The sequence below is a fragment of the Pristiophorus japonicus genome, chromosome 29 (genome assembly GCF_044704955.1).
Source record: "Pristiophorus japonicus isolate sPriJap1 chromosome 29, sPriJap1.hap1, whole genome shotgun sequence".
Taxonomy (NCBI): domain Eukaryota; kingdom Metazoa; phylum Chordata; class Chondrichthyes; family Pristiophoridae; genus Pristiophorus; species Pristiophorus japonicus.
Genome location: NC_092005.1, coordinates 1,004,425 through 1,021,901, shown reverse-complemented (window position 1 = coordinate 1,021,901; position 17,477 = coordinate 1,004,425). Strand labels below are relative to the sequence as shown.

General features: G+C 42.4%; 2 non-coding genes across 2 annotated transcripts; both read right to left on the bottom strand.

The window, feature by feature from the left end:
* Positions 1-178: 178 nt before the first annotated feature.
* Positions 179-266, bottom strand: trnap-agg (transfer RNA proline (anticodon AGG)). Its single transcript is given in 2 exon segments — positions 179-214; positions 231-266. It is a non-coding gene; the product is annotated as a tRNA-Pro (tRNA).
* Positions 267-15,785: 15,519 nt separating this feature from the next.
* Positions 15,786-15,873, bottom strand: trnap-agg (transfer RNA proline (anticodon AGG)). The gene is given in 2 exon segments: positions 15,786-15,821; positions 15,838-15,873. It is a non-coding gene; the product is annotated as a tRNA-Pro (tRNA).
* Between the last annotated feature and the right edge of the window lie 1,604 nt (positions 15,874-17,477).

Below are 17,477 nucleotides of genomic sequence, written 5' to 3'. Positions count from 1 at the left end.
ACATCTGAGATACATGAACTTTACTCAGTTCGGTGAGTTTCATTTTGCTCCTGGGAATCTCCAGGATTTTTGGACGCTGTGTGAACAACGGAGCGCAATCACAAGTTTTAATTTGAAACATGTCAGTTTTCTCACATGTCGACCGTCTGAGAAGTGTTTTTTTGACTAGAAGTTGTCAGGGCTCGTCCGGGATTTGAACCCGGGACCTCTCGCATTTCAATTATTAGAATTCCTAAGCGAGAATCATACCCCTAGACCAACGAGCCGCCGACATTAAGGGATCTAGCTCTCACATTCTGACGTTAGTTTGCTATTCGGCCCATCGTGAATGTGCTGACTCTCAGAGACCGATCTCATGAGTCCCCCTCTCCATAGTCCTGCTACTGTTGTCCCTTTGATGAATAGATTATTCTTTGAGACATTACTTCATCGACGAGCTGCATCCTTGTCAGTAAAAGGTGAATTTGTCAATGATGTTAAATGTGATTGCCGAAAAAAAACGAGTGGAAACGGTGTAACACAATAACGACGAAGCTGGGGGCATACTGGATCACCAGTCCATTGCCTGAACCTCTCAGTCACCTTGTCTCCTATTTGCTGCAACGTCAGACATCCATCCCCTACTATTTGCATTTTAACAGAAATAATGTGCATGAAAGTCTTTGTTTTGCCCGTGCAACCAGATCGACATTGATGAAAATGTGCCATTAGCTTTTTAAAGCAAACAGCCTGCCTTTACTTCAGGTGAGTGACTGCACGAGATGGTTGGTTTTGAGGCAGAATCAAAACAAAGAATATAAAATTTCACGCGGCGAGTTAGCTGACCGCGTCCGGACTCGAACCTGCAATCTTCTAACAACATCACGGTTACAATCGAAGTCAGACGACTTATCCATTACGCCACGCGGCCGCTGCTACCGTCATGAAATTTGTTGTTTTTTTATACTGAGAGCAAATTTGGGACAAGAGTTAGATCAAGGAGTGGATTGAGGAAAACATCGGCATATTTTGAGTAATGAACCGATGCGCTGCGATATGGATGTGCACGGACACAGGCAACGTCAATGTAGCTTGAAACACAACAGTTTAACAATTCGTTTATCGCAACTGAAATCACACTCCTTTTAAAATATACAGGATGATCCGGATTGTGAGAAAATACGTCTTAAAGGGGCAATTGATGAACCGGAACTGACAACCATCCCGTTTGAACAGACACCAAATGACCCAGGACAGGAAGCACATCCCTCTTACACAGCTGTAGAATGGGCCTTCGCGGACAGCAGTTTCCTTTCAAAAGATTAAAGTGGGATTTCTATCATTCCAGAAGGCAATTGTGCTGTGCGTGAGTGAGCGCGGTTCTCAGGACCACGCGGGGCTGGGACGGTTGTCGAAGCCACAGGTGATTGACAGGCAGGAATGAGGGAGGGAAGTAAAACCAACCCAGACAAAAAGACAATTTAAATCATATATATATATTTATCATAATAAGAAAATAAATAAATTTACAAATTTATTGCAAAAAATTGAATTTGATTTGATTTAAACAAATAAATAATTGTTACTTAATCTATATATTTTTGATTGAACGAAGGCTGTGCGACTGCATGAAATCCACTGGAAATCAGGGCGTGCAGTCAGTAAATACCCAAACACAGTAAGCCCATGGTGTAAGACAAGCCACGAGGGAAGATGTGGGCAACAAAGGCGATCTTTTCAAGTCGCGAATGCCTTTCTTCAGGATCAGACAGAAGCTGCGTGTGCTGTGAAAGAGGTCAAATGTAATAGAGCCAATGCAGGCAGAACAGAAAAAGCACATTAATTGTGAAAGTTAAAAAGTAGGGAATGTATGTTAATATACGCATATATAAATATTTATACATATATTTATATAAACAAAGTCAGTCAGTCAGTCATGTCTTGTCTTGTCTTGATTTGATTCGTATTTGAAAATAAGGGGGAAGGAGCTCATCATGTCACACAGCCCATCCGCAAGCACTCGCTAAAATCGCTTTGTTTCTAACTTATATAATTTGCCTTCTTTCAGATGTGGAACAGTAAAATCCCACAGCAGATTCTTCTCCTGTCAGGCAGTCCTCGAATGCGTGTTCAATGAAATCAGTGTGGCTTCAAGTTGCATGTAATGCATTTTTTCTCACATGACATGAAATGCACAGTAAGATCGCGCAGCACGTTTGCACACACTCCCTCGCTTACACAAACACACCAACAAATTAAAATTCCTCCAACCTCCAAAGGCAGTTTTTGAAATTTGAAATTTGAAATCCGGGACAGACAGCACATTGCTTTTAAACAGATACATAATGATCCGATACTGATCGCACACCATTTTGGAGAGACAGAGAATGACCCCGGACAGACCAGCACATCACGTTGAAAGGGATACAGAAACACAATGAACAAAAACAAAGAATTCTGTTAAACTCAGCAGGTCGTGAACATTCTGTGGATGAAGAACCCGGGCTCACGTTCAGTCAGATGATCATTCCGATATTTTAAGAAAAATGTAAAGTTTACAGATTTTTTCCACGAAAATAGCGCCTGGAAATAAATAGGCAGCGAGGAAGGACAAAATGTCTGTGATACAGTGGAGCGTGGGAGTGATTGAATAATAAATGGCACAATGCGAAAAGGCAAAGTGGGTGGTAAGCGGGTGTAAAGTAACAAAGGATGGACCAGAGGAGGTGTTAGTGGGAACAGCAGAACCATTAGCAGACAATGTGAGCGGTGCTTATGATCCGATACGTTGAAACGAATGTTGAGGCCAGAACACTATAACATGCCTGGAATGTAGGGTGTGAACGCCTTTTCATCAGGCCAGGCAGCTTAGCCACCCCGGATTGATTTCCTGTACGGTTTAAATTCGGCAGCCAATGGACTAAATGCAAAGCTAACTTCACACATCTTTTCAGCGCTAGAGAAACAGGACGCACTCATATTCAGGACAGAGTCTGTTTCACGTTGAAGTTGAGATTGACGCTGAATGTATCCTTATCCCAATGGAGGTGAGCTCATGCATGCAGAAAGGAAGATGGACTGATCAAGTATTGGCCAGTATCAAACATGGGTTCAGGTTGTCCAATGAGACACAGAGCAGAGTACATCTGAGATACATGAACTTTACTCAGTTCGGTGAGTTTCATTTTGCTCCTGGGAATCTCCAGGATTTTTGGACGCTGTGTGAACAACGGAGCGCAATCACAAGTTTTAATTTGAAACATGTCAGTTTTCTCACATGTCGACCGGCTGAGAAGTGGTTTTTTGACTAAAAGTTGTCAGGACTCGTCCGGGATTTGAACCCGGGACCTCTCGCATTTCAATTATTAGAATCCCTAAGCGAGAATCATACACCTAGACCAACGAGCCGCCGACATTAAGGGATCTAGCTCTCACATTCTGACGTTAGTTTGCTATTCGGCCCATCGTGAATGTGCTGACTCTCAGAGACCGATCTCATGAGTCCCCCTCTCCATAGTCCTGCTACTGTTTTCCCTTTGATGAATAGATTATTCTTTGAGACATTACTTCACCGACGAGCTGCATCCTTGTCAGTAAAAGGTGAATTTGTCAATGATGTTAAATGTGATTGCCGAAAAAAAACGGGTGGAAACGGTGTAACACAATAACGACGAAGCTGGGGGCATACTGGATCACCAGTCCATTGCCTGAACCTCTCAGTCACCTTGTCTCCTATTTCCTGCAACGTCAGACATCCATCCCCTACTGTTTGCATTTTAACAGAAATAATGTGCACGAAAGTCTTTGTTTTGCCCGTGCAACCAGATCGACATTGATGAAAATGTGCCATTAGCTTTTTAAAGCAAACAGCCTGTCTTTACTTCAGGTGAGTGACTGCACGAGATGGTTGCTTTTGAGGCAGAATCAAAACAAAGAATATAAAATTTCACTCGGCGAGTTCGCTGACCGCGTCCGGACTCGAACCTGCAATCTTCTAACAACATCACGGTTACAATCGAAGTCAGACGACTTATCCATTACGCCACGCGGCCGCTGCTACCGTCATAAAATTTGTTGTTTTTTTATACTGAGAGCAAATTTGGGACAAGAGTTAGATCAAGGAGTGGATTTAGGAAAACATCGGCATATTTTGAGTAATGAACCGATGCGCTGCGATATGGATGTGCACGGACACAGGCAACGTCAATGTAGCTTGAAACACAACAGTTTAACAATTCGGTTATCGCAACTGAAATCACACTCCTTTTAAAATATACAGGATGATCCGGATTGTGAGAAAATACGTCTTCAAGGGGCAATTGATGAACCAGAACTGACAACCATCCCGTTTGAACAGACACCAAATGACCCAGGACAGGAAGCACATCCCTCTTACACAGCTGTAGAATGGGCCTTCGCGGACAGCAGTTTCCTTTCAAAAGATTAAAGTGGGATTTCTATCATTCCAGAAGGCAATTGTGCTGTGCGTGAGTGAGCGCGGTTCTCAGGACCACGCGGGGCTGGGACGGTTGTAGAAGCCACAGGTGATTGACAGGCAGGAATGAGGGAGGGAAGCAAAACCAACCCAGACAAAAAGACAATTTAAATCATATATATATATTTATCATAATAAGAAAATAAATAAATTTACAAATTTATTGCAAAAAATTGAATTTGATTTGATTTAAACAAATAAATAATTGTTACTTAATCTATATATTTTTGATTGAACGAAGGCTGTGCGACTGCATGAAATCCACTGGAAATCAGGGCGTGCAGTCAGTAAATACCCAAACACAGTAAGCCCATGGTGTAAGACAAGCCACGAGGGAAGATGTGGGCAACAAAGGCGATCTTTTCAAGTCGCGAATGCCTTTCTGCAGGATCAGACAGAAGCTGCGTGTGCTGTGAAAGAGGTCAAATGTAATAGAGCCAATGCAGGCAGAACAGAAAAAGCACATTAATTGTGAAAGTTAAAAAGTAGGGAATGTATGTTAATATACGCATATATAAATATTTATACATATATTTATATAAACAAAGTCAGTCAGTCAGTCATGTCTTGTCTTGTCTTGATTTGATTCGTATTTGAAAATAAGGGGGAAGGAGCTCATCATGTCACACAGCCCATCCGCAAGCACTCGCTAAAATCGCTTTGTTTCTAACTTATATAATTTGCCTTCTTTCAGATGTGGAACAGTAAAATCCCACAGCAGATTCTTCGCCTGTCAGGCAGTCCTCGAATGCGTGTTCAATGAAATCAGTGTGGCTTCAAGTTGCATGTAATGCATTTTTTCTCACATGACATGAAATGCACAGTAAGATCGCGCAGCACGTTTGCACACACTCCCTCGCTTACACAAACACACCAACAAATTAAAATTCCTCCAACCTCCAAAGGCAGTTTTTGAAATTTGAAATTTGAAATCCGGGACAGACAGCACATTGCTTTTAAACAGATACATAATGATCCGATACTGATCGCACACCATTTTGGAGAGACAGAGAATGACCCCGGACAGACCAGCACATCACGTTGAAAGGGATACAGAAACACAATGAACAAAAACAAAGAATTCTGTTAAACTCAGCAGGTCGTGAACATTCTGTGGATGAATAACCCGGGCTCACGTTCAGTCAGATGATCATTCCGATATTTTAAGAAAAATGTAAAGTTTACAGATTTTTTCCACGAAAATAGCGCCTGGAAATAAATAGGCAGCGAGGAAGGACAAAATGTCTGTGATACAGTGGAGCGTGGGAGTGATTGAATAATAAATGGCACAATGCGAAAAGGCAAAGTGGGTGGTAAGCGGGTGTAAAGTAACAAAGGATGGACCAGAGGAGGTGTTAGTGGGAACAGCAGAACCATTAGCAGACAATGTGAGCGGTGCTTATGATCCGATACGTTGAAACGAATGTTGAGGCCAGAACACTATAACATGCCTGGAATGTAGGGTGTGAACGCCTTTTCATCAGGCCAGGCAGCTTAGCCACCCCGGATTGATTTCCTGTACGGTTTAAATTCGGCAGCCAATGGACTAAATGCAAAGCTAACTTCACACATCTTTTCAGCGCTAGAGAAACAGGACGCACTCATATTCAGGACAGAGTCTGTTTCACGTTGAAGTTGAGATTGACGCTGAATGTATCCTTATCCCAATGGAGGTGAGCTCATGCATGCAGAAAGGAAGATGGACTGATCAAGTATTGGCCAGTATCAAACATGGGTTCAGGTTGTCCAATGAGACACAGAGCAGAGTACATCTGAGATACATGAACTTTACTCAGTTCGGTGAGTTTCATTTTGCTCCTGGGAATCTCCAGGATTTTTGGACGCTGTGTGAACAACGGAGCGCAATCACAAGTTTTAATTTGAAACATGTCAGTTTTCTCACATGTCGACCGGCTGAGAAGTGGTTTTTTGACTAAAAGTTGTCAGGACTCGTCCGGGATTTGAACCCGGGACCTCTCGCATTTCAATTATTAGAATCCCTAAGCGAGAATCATACACCTAGACCAACGAGCCGCCGACATTAAGGGATCTAGCTCTCACATTCTGACGTTAGTTTGCTATTCGGCCCATCGTGAATGTGCTGACTCTCAGAGACCGATCTCATGAGTCCCCCTCTCCATAGTCCTGCTACTGTTTTCCCTTTGATGAATAGATTATTCTTTGAGACATTACTTCACCGACGAGCTGCATCCTTGTCAGTAAAAGGTGAATTTGTCAATGATGTTAAATGTGATTGCCGAAAAAAAACGGGTGGAAACGGTGTAACACAATAACGACGAAGCTGGGGGCATACTGGATCACCAGTCCATTGCCTGAACCTCTCAGTCACCTTGTCTCCTATTTCCTGCAACGTCAGACATCCATCCCCTACTGTTTGCATTTTAACAGAAATAATGTGCACGAAAGTCTTTGTTTTGCCCGTGCAACCAGATCGACATTGATGAAAATGTGCCATTAGCTTTTTAAAGCAAACAGCCTGTCTTTACTTCAGGTGAGTGACTGCACGAGATGGTTGCTTTTGAGGCAGAATCAAAACAAAGAATATAAAATTTCACGCGGCGAGTTCGCTGACCGCGTCCGGACTCGAACCTGCAATCTTCTAACAACATCACGGTTACAATCGAAGTCAGACGACTTATCCATTACGCCACGCGGCCGCTGCTACCGTCATAAAATTTGTTGTTTTTTTATACTGAGAGCAAATTTGGGACAAGAGTTAGATCAAGGAGTGGATTTAGGAAAACATCGGCATATTTTGAGTAATGAACCGATGCGCTGCGATATGGATGTGCACGGACACAGGCAACGTCAATGTAGCTTGAAACACAACAGTTTAACAATTCGGTTATCGCAACTGAAATCACACTCCTTTTAAAATATACAGGATGATCCGGATTGTGAGAAAATACGTCTTCAAGGGGCAATTGATGAACCAGAACTGACAACCATCCCGTTTGAACAGACACCAAATGACCCAGGACAGGAAGCACATCCCTCTTACACAGCTGTAGAATGGGCCTTCGCGGACAGCAGTTTCCTTTCAAAAGATTAAAGTGGGATTTCTATCATTCCAGAAGGCAATTGTGCTGTGCGTGAGTGAGCGCGGTTCTCAGGACCACGCGGGGCTGGGACGGTTGTAGAAGCCACAGGTGATTGACAGGCAGGAATGAGGGAGGGAAGCAAAACCAACCCAGACAAAAAGACAATTTAAATCATATATATATATTTATCATAATAAGAAAATAAATAAATTTACAAATTTATTGCAAAAAATTGAATTTGATTTGATTTAAACAAATAAATAATTGTTACTTAATCTATATATTTTTGATTGAACGAAGGCTGTGCGACTGCATGAAATCCACTGGAAATCAGGGCGTGCAGTCAGTAAATACCCAAACACAGTAAGCCCATGGTGTAAGACAAGCCACGAGGGAAGATGTGGGCAACAAAGGCGATCTTTTCAAGTCGCGAATGCCTTTCTGCAGGATCAGACAGAAGCTGCGTGTGCTGTGAAAGAGGTCAAATGTAATAGAGCCAATGCAGGCAGAACAGAAAAAGCACATTAATTGTGAAAGTTAAAAAGTAGGGAATGTATGTTAATATACGCATATATAAATATTTATACATATATTTATATAAACAAAGTCAGTCAGTCAGTCATGTCTTGTCTTGTCTTGATTTGATTCGTATTTGAAAATAAGGGGGAAGGAGCTCATCATGTCACACAGCCCATCCGCAAGCACTCGCTAAAATCGCTTTGTTTCTAACTTATATAATTTGCCTTCTTTCAGATGTGGAACAGTAAAATCCCACAGCAGATTCTTCGCCTGTCAGGCAGTCCTCGAATGCGTGTTCAATGAAATCAGTGTGGCTTCAAGTTGCATGTAATGCATTTTTTCTCACATGACATGAAATGCACAGTAAGATCGCGCAGCACGTTTGCACACACTCCCTCGCTTACACAAACACACCAACAAATTAAAATTCCTCCAACCTCCAAAGGCAGTTTTTGAAATTTGAAATTTGAAATCCGGGACAGACAGCACATTGCTTTTAAACAGATACATAATGATCCGATACTGATCGCACACCATTTTGGAGAGACAGAGATTGACCCCGGACAGACCAGCACATCACGTTGAAAGGGATACAGAAACACAATGAACAAAAACAAAGAATTCTGTTAAACTCAGCAGGTCGTGAACATTCTGTGGATGAATAACCCGGGCTCACGTTCAGTCAGATGATCATTCCGATATTTTAAGAAAAATGTAAAGTTTACAGATTTTTTCCACGAAAATAGCGCCTGGAAATAAATAGGCAGCGAGGAAGGACAAAATGTCTGTGATACAGTGGAGCGTGGGAGTGATTGAATAATAAATGGCACAATGCGAAAAGGCAAAGTGGGTGGTAAGCGGGTGTAAAGTAACAAAGGATGGACCAGAGGAGGTGTTAGTGGGAACAGCAGAACCATTAGCAGACAATGTGAGCGGTGCTTATGATCCGATACGTTGAACCGAATGTTGAGGCCAGAACACTATAACATGCCTGGAATGTAGGGTGTGAACGCCTTTTCATCAGGCCAGGCAGCTTAGCCACCCCGGATTGATTTCCTGTACGGTTTAAATTCGGCAGCCAATGGACTAAATGCAAAGCTAACTTCACACATCTTTTCAGCGCTAGAGAAACAGGACGCACTCATATTCAGGACAGAGTCTGTTTCACGTTGAAGTTGAGATTGACGCTGAATGTATCCTTATCCCAATGGAGGTGAGCTCATGCATGCAGAAAGGAAGATGGACTGATCAAGTATTGGCCAGTATCAAACATGGGTTCAGGTTGTCCAATGAGACACAGAGCAGAGTACATCTGAGATACATGAACTTTACTCAGTTCGGTGAGTTTCATTTTGCTCCTGGGAATCTCCAGGATTTTTGGACGCTGTGTGAACAACGGAGCGCAATCACAAGTTTTAATTTGAAACATGTCAGTTTTCTCACATGTCGACCGGCTGAGAAGTGGTTTTTTGACTAAAAGTTGTCAGGGCTCGTCCGGGATTTGAACGCGGGACCTCTCGCATTTCAATTATTAGAATCCCTAAGCGAGAATCATACCCCTAGACCAACGAGCCGCCGACATTAAGGGATCTAGCTTTCACATTCTGACGTTAGTTTGCTATTCGGCCCATCGTGAATGTGCTGACTCTCAGAGACCGATCTCATGAGTCCCCCTCTACATAATCCTGCTACTGTTTTCCCTTTGATGAATAGATTATTCTTTGAGACATTACTTCACCGACGAGCTGCATCCTTGTCAGTAAAAGGTGAATTTGTCAATGATGTTAAATGTGATTGCCGAAAAAAACGGGTGGAAACGGTGTAACACAATAACGACGAAGCTGGGGGCATACTGGATCACCAGTCCATTGCCTGAACCTCTCAGTCACCTTGTCTCCTATTTCCTGCAACGTCAGACATCCATCCCCTACTGTTTGCATTTTAACAGAAATAATGTGCACGAAAGTCTTTGTTTTGCCCGTGCAACCAGATCGACATTGATGAAAATGTGCCATTAGCTTTTTAAAGCAAACAGCCTGTCTTTACTTCAGGTGAGTGACTGCACGAGATGGTTGGTTTTGAGGCAGAATCAAAACAAAGAATATAAAATTTCACGCGGCGAGTTAGCTGACCGCGTCGGGACTCGAACCTGCAATCTTCTAACAACATCACAGTTACAATCGAAGTCAGACGACTTATCCATTACGCCACGCGGCCGCTGCTACCGTCATGAAATTTGTTGTTTTTTTATACTGAGAGCAAATTTGGGACAAGAGTCAGATCAAGGAGTGGATTTAGGAAAACATCGGCATATTTTGAGTAATGAACCGATGCGCTGCGATATGGATGTGCACGGACACAGGCAACGTCAATGTAGCTTGAAACACAACAGTTTAACAATTCGGTTATCGCAACTGAAATCACACTCCTTTTAAAATATACAGGATGATCCGGATTATGAGAAAATACGTCTTAAAGGGGCAATTGATGAACCGGAACTGACAACCATCCCGTTTGAACAGACACCAAATGACCCAGGACAGGAAGCACATCCCTCTTACACAGCTGTAGAATGGGCCTTCGCGGACAGCAGTTTCCTTTCAAAAGATTAAAGTGTGATTTCTATCATTCCAGAAGGCAATTGTGCTGTGCGTGAGTGAGCGCGGTTCTCAGGACCACGCGGGGCTGGGACGGTTGTAGAAGCCACAGGTGATTGACAGGCAGGAATGAGGGAGGGAACTAAAACCAACCCAGACAAAAAGACAATTTAAATCATATATATATATATATTTATCATAATAAGAAAATATATAAATTTACAAATTTATTGCAAAAAATTGAATTTGATTTGATTTAAATAAATAAATAATTGTTACTTAATCTATATATTTTTGATTGAACGAAGGCTGTGCGACTGCATGAAATCCACTGGAAATCAGGGCGTGCAGTCAGTAAATACCCAAACACAGTAAGCCCATGGTGTAAGACAAGCCACGAGGGAAGATGTGGGCAACAAAGGCGATCTTTTCAAGTCGCGAATGCCTTTCTGCAGGATCAGACAGAAGCTGCGTGTGCTGTGAAAGAGGTCAAATGTAATAGAGCCAATGCAGGCAGAACAGAAAAAGCACATTTATTGTGAAAGTTAAAAAGTAGGGAATGTATGTTAATATACGCATATATAAATATTTATACATATATTTACATAAACAAAGTCAGTCAGTCAGTCATGTCTTGTCTTGTCTTGATTTGATTCTTATTTGAAAAAAAGGGGGAAGGAGCTCATCATGTCACACAGCCCATACGCAAGCACTCGCTAAAATCGCTTTGTTTCTAACTTATATAATTTGCCTTCTTTCAGATGTGGAACAGTAAAATCCCACAGCAGATTCTTCTCCTGTCAGGCAGTCCTCGAATGCGTGTTCAATGAAATCAGTGTGGCTTCAAGTTGCATGTAATGCATTTTTTCTCACATGACATGAAATGCACAGTAAGATCGCGCAGCACGTTTGCACACACTCCCTCGCTTACACAAACACACCAACAAATTAAAATTCCTCCAACCTCCAAAGGCAGTTTTTGAAATTTGAAATTTGAAATCCGGGACAGACAGCACATTGCTTTTAAACAGATACATAATGATCCGATACTGATCGCACACCATTTTGGAGAGACAGAGAATGACCCCGGACAGACCAGCACATCACGTTGAAAGGGATACAGAAACACAATGAACAAAAACAAAGAATTCTGTTAAACTCAGCAGGTCGTGAACATTCTGTGGATGAAGAACCCGGGCTCACGTTCAGTCAGATGATCATTCCGATATTTTAAGAAAAATGTAAAGTTTACAGATTTTTTCCACGAAAATAGCGCCTGGAAATAAATAGGCAGCGAGGAAGGACAAAATGTCTGTGATACAGTGGAGCGTGGGAGAGATTGAATAATAAATGGCACAATGCGAAAAGGCAAAGTGGGTGGTAAGCGGGTGTAAAGTAACAAAGGATGGACCAGAGGAGGTGTTAGTGGGAACAGCAGAACCATTAGCAGACAATGTGAGCGGTGCTTATCATCCGATACGTTGAACCGAATGTTGAGGCCAGAACACTATAACATGCCTGGAATGTAGGGTGTGAACGCCTTTTCATCAGGCCAGGCAGCTTAGCCACCCCAGATTGATTTCCTGTACGGTTTAAATTCGGCAGCCAATGGACTAAATCCAAAGCTAACTTCACACATCTTTTCAGCGCTAGAGCAACAGGACGCACTCATATTCAGGACAGAGTCTGTTTCACGTTGAAGTTGAGATTGACGCTGAATGTATCCTTATCCCAATGGAGGTGAGCTCATGCATGCAGAAAGGAAGATGGACTGATCAAGTATTGGCCAGTATCAAACATGGGTTCAGGTTGTCCAATGAGACACAGAGCAGAGTACATCTGAGATACATGAACTTTACTCAGTTCGGTGAGTTTCATTTTGCTCCTGGGAATCTCCAGGATTTTTGGACGCTGTGTGAACAACGGAGCGCAATCACAAGTTTTAATTTGAAACATGTCAGTTTTCTCACATGTCGACCGGCTGAGAAGTGTTTTTTTGACTAAAAGTTGTCAGGTCTCGTCCGGGATTTGAACCCGGGACCTCTCGCATTTCAATTATTAGAATCCCTAAGCGAGAATCATACACCTAGACCAACGAGCCGCCGACATTAAGGGATCTAGCTCTCACATTCTGACGTTAGTTTGCTATTCGGCCCATCGTGAATGTGCTGACTCTCAGAGACCGATCTCATGAGTCCCCCTCTCCATAGTCCTGCTACTGTTTTCCCTTTGATGAATAGATTATTCTTTGAGACATTACTTCACCGACGAGCTGCATCCTTGTCAGTAAAAGGTGAATTTGTCAATGATGTTAAATGTGATTGCCGAAAAAAAACGAGTGGAAACGGTGTAACACAATAACGACGAAGCTGGGGGCATACTGGATCACCAGTCCATTGCCTGAACCTCTCAGTCACCTTGTCTCCTATTTCCTGCAACGTCAGACATCCATCCCCTACTGTTTGCATTTTAACAGAAATAATGTGCACGAAAGTCTTTGTTTTGCCCGTGCAACCAGATCGACATTGATGAAAATGTGCCATTAGCTTTTTAAAGCAAACAGCCTGCCTTTACTTCAGGTGAGTGACTGCACGAGATCGTTGGTTTTGAGGCAGAATCAAAACAAAGAATATAAAATTTCACGCGGCGAGTTAGCTGACCGCGTCGGGCTCGAACCTGCAATCTTCTAACAACATCACGGTTACAATCGAAGTCAGACGACTTATCCATTACGCCACGCGGCCGCTGCTACCGTCATGAAATTTGTTGTTTTTTTATACTGAGAGCAAATTTGGGACAAGAGTTAGATCAAGGAGTGGATTTAGGAAAACATCGGCATATTTTGAGTAATGAACCGATGCGCTGCGATATGGATGTGCACGGACACAGGCAACGTCAATGTAGCTTGAAACACAACAGTTTAACAATTCGGTTATCGCAACTGAAATCACACTCCTTTTAAAATATACAGGATGATCCGGATTATGAGAAAATACGTCTTAAAGGGGCAATTGATGAACCGGAACTGACAACCATCCCGTTTGAACAGACACCAAATGACCCAGGACAGGAAGCACATCCCTCTTACACAGCTGTAGAATGGGCCTTCGCGGACACCAGTTTCCTTTCAAAAGATTAAAGTGGGATTTCTATCATTCCAGAAGGCAATTGTGCTGTGCGTGAGTGAGCGCGGTTCTCAGGACCACGCGGGGCTGGGACGGTTGTAGAAGCCACAGGTGATTGACAGGCAGGAATGAGGGAGGGAAGTAAAACCAACCCAGACAAAAAGACAATTTAAATCATATATATATATTTATCATAATAAGAAAATAAATAAATTTACAAATTTATTGCAAAAAATTGAATTTGATTTGATTTAAATAAATAAATAATTGTTACTTAATCTATATATTTTTGATTGAACGAAGGCTGTGCGACTGCATGAAATCCACTGGAAATCAGGGCGTGCAGTCAGTAAATACCCAAACACAGTAAGCCCATGGTGTAAGACAAGCCACGAGGGAAGATGTGGGCAACAAAGGCGATCTTTTCAAGTCGCGAATGCCTTTCTGCAGGATCAGACAGAAGCTGCGTGTGCTGTGAAAGAGGTCAAATGTAATAGAGCCAATGCAGGCAGAACAGAAAAAGCACATTTATTGTGAAAGTTAAAAAGTAGGGAATGTATGTTAATATACGCATATATAAATATTTATACATATATTTACATAAACAAAGTCAGTCAGTCAGTCATGTCTTGTCTTGTCTTGATTTGATTCTTATTTGAAAAAAAGGGGGAAGGAGCTCATCATGTCACACAGCCCATACGCAAGCACTCGCTAAAATCGCTTTGTTTCTAACTTATATAATTTGCCTTCTTTCAGATGTGGAACAGTAAAATCCCACAGCAGATTCTTCTCCTGTCAGGCAGTCCTCGAATGCGTGTTCAATGAAATCAGTGTGGCTTCAAGTTGCATGTAATGCATTTTTTCTCACATGACATGAAATGCACAGTAAGATCGCGCAGCACGTTTGCACACACTCCCTCGCTTACACAAACACACCAACAAATTAAAATTCCTCCAACCTCCAAAGGCAGTTTTTGAAATTTGAAATTTGAAATCCGGGACAGACAGCACATTGCTTTTAAACAGATACATAATGATCCGATACTGATCGCACACCATTTTGGAGAGACAGAGAATGACCCCGGACAGACCAGCACATCACGTTGAAAGGGATACAGAAACACAATGAACAAAAACAAAGAATTCTGTTAAACTCAGCAGGTCGTGAACATTCTGTGGATGAAGAACCCGGGCTCACGTTCAGTCAGATGATCATTCCGATATTTTAAGAAAAATGTAAAGTTTACAGATTTTTTCCACGAAAATAGCGCCTGGAAATAAATAGGCAGCGAGGAAGGACAAAATGTCTGTGATACAGTGGAGCGTGGGAGTGATTGAATAATAAATGGCACAATGCGAAAAGGCAAAGTGGGTGGTAAGCGGGTGTAAAGTAACAAAGGATGGACCAGAGGAGGTGTTAGTGGGAACAGCAGAACCATTAGCAGACAATGTGAGCGGTGCTTATCATCCGATACGTTGAACCGAATGTTGAGGCCAGAACACTATAACATGCCTGGAATGTAGGGTGTGAACGCCTTTTCATCAGGCCAGGCAGCTTAGCCACCCCAGATTGATTTCCTGTACGGTTTAAATTCGGCAGCCAATGGACTAAATCCAAAGCTAACTTCACACATCTTTTCAGCGCTAGAGAAACAGGACGCACTCATATTCAGGACAGAGTCTGTTTCACGTTGAAGTTGAGATTGACGCTGAATGTATCCTTATCCCAATGGAGGTGAGCTCATGCATGCAGAAAGGAAGATGGACTGATCAAGTATTGGCCAGTATCAAACATGGGTTCAGGTTGTCCAATGAGACACAGAGCAGAGTACATCTGAGATACATGAACTTTACTCAGTTCGGTGAGTTTCATTTTGCTCCTGGGAATCTCCAGGATTTTTGGACGCTGTGTGAACAACGGAGCGCAATCACAAGTTTTAATTTGAAACATGTCAGTTTTCTCACATGTCGACCGGCTGAGAAGTGTTTTTTTGACTAAAAGTTGTCAGGGCTCGTCCGGGATTTGAACCCGGGACCTCTCGCATTTCAATTATTAGAATCCCTAAGCGAGAATCATACCCCTAGACCAACGAGCCGCCGACATTAAGGGATCTAGCTCTCACATTCTGACGTTAGTTTGCTATTCGGCCCATCGTGAATGTGCTGACTCTCAGAGACCGATCTCATGAGTCCCCCTCTCCATAGTCCTGCTACTGTTTTCCCTTTGATGAATAGATTATTCTTTGAGACATTACTTCACCGACGAGCTGCATCCTTGTCAGTAAAAGGTGAATTTGTCAATGATGTTAAATGTGATTGCCGAAAAAAAACGAGTGGAAACGGTGTAACACAATAACGACGAAGCTGGGGGCATACTGGATCACCAGTCCATTGCCTGAACCTCTCAGTCACCTTGTCTCCTATTTCCTGCAACGTCAGACATCCATCCCCTACTGTTTGCATTTTAACAGAAATAATGTGCACGAAAGTCTTTGTTTTGCCCGTGCAACCAGATCGACATTGATGAAAATGTGCCATTAGCTTTTTAAAGCAAACAGCCTGCCTTTACTTCAGGTGAGTGACTGCACGAGATGGTTGGTTTTGAGGCAGAATCAAAACAAAGAATATAAAATTTCACGCGGCGAGTTAGCTGACCGCGTCGGGATCGAACCTGCAATCTTCTAACAACATCACGGTTACAATCGAAGTCAGACGACTTATCCATTACGCCACGCGGCCGCTGCTACCGTCATGAAATTTGTTGTTTTTTTATACTGAGAGCAAATTTGGGACAAGAGTTAGATCAAGGAGTGGATTTAGGAAAACATCGGCATATTTTGAGTCATGATCCGATGCGCTGCGATATGGATGTGCACGGACACAGGCAACGTCAATGTAGCTTGAAACACAACAGTTTAACAATTCGGTTATCGCAACTGAAATCACACTCCTTTTAAAATATACAGGATGATCCGGATTATGAGAAAATACGTCTTAAAGGGGCAATTGATGAACCGGAACTGACAACCATCCCGTTTGAACAGACACCAAATGACCCAGGACAGGAAGCACATCCCTCTTACACAGCTGTAGAATGGGCCTTCGCGGACAGCAGTTTCCTTTCAAAAGATTAAAGTGGGATTTCTATCATTCCAGAAGGCAATTGTGCTGTGCGTGAGTGAGCGCGGTTCTCAGGACCACGCGGGGCTGGGACGGTTGTAGAAGCCACAGGTGATTGACAGGCAGGAATGAGGGAGGGAAGTAAAACCAACCCAGACAAAAAGACAATTTAAATCATATATATATATTTATCATAATAAGAAAATAAATAAATTTACAAATTTATTGCAAAAAATTGAATTTGATTTGATTTAAATAAATAAATAATTGTTACTTAATCTATATATTTTTGATTGAACGAAGGCTGTGCGACTGCATGAAATCCACTGGAAATCAGGGCGTGCAGTCAGTAAATACCCAAACACAGTAAGCCCATGGTGTAAGACAAGCCACGAGGGAAGATGTGGGCAACAAAGGCGATCTTTTCAAGTCGCGAATGCCTTTCTGCAGGATCAGACAGAAGCTGCGTGTGCTGTGAAAGAGGTCAAATGTAATAGAGCCAATGCAGGCAGAACAGAAAAAGCACATTTATTGTGAAAGTTAAAAAGTTGGGAATGTATGTTAATATACGCATATATAA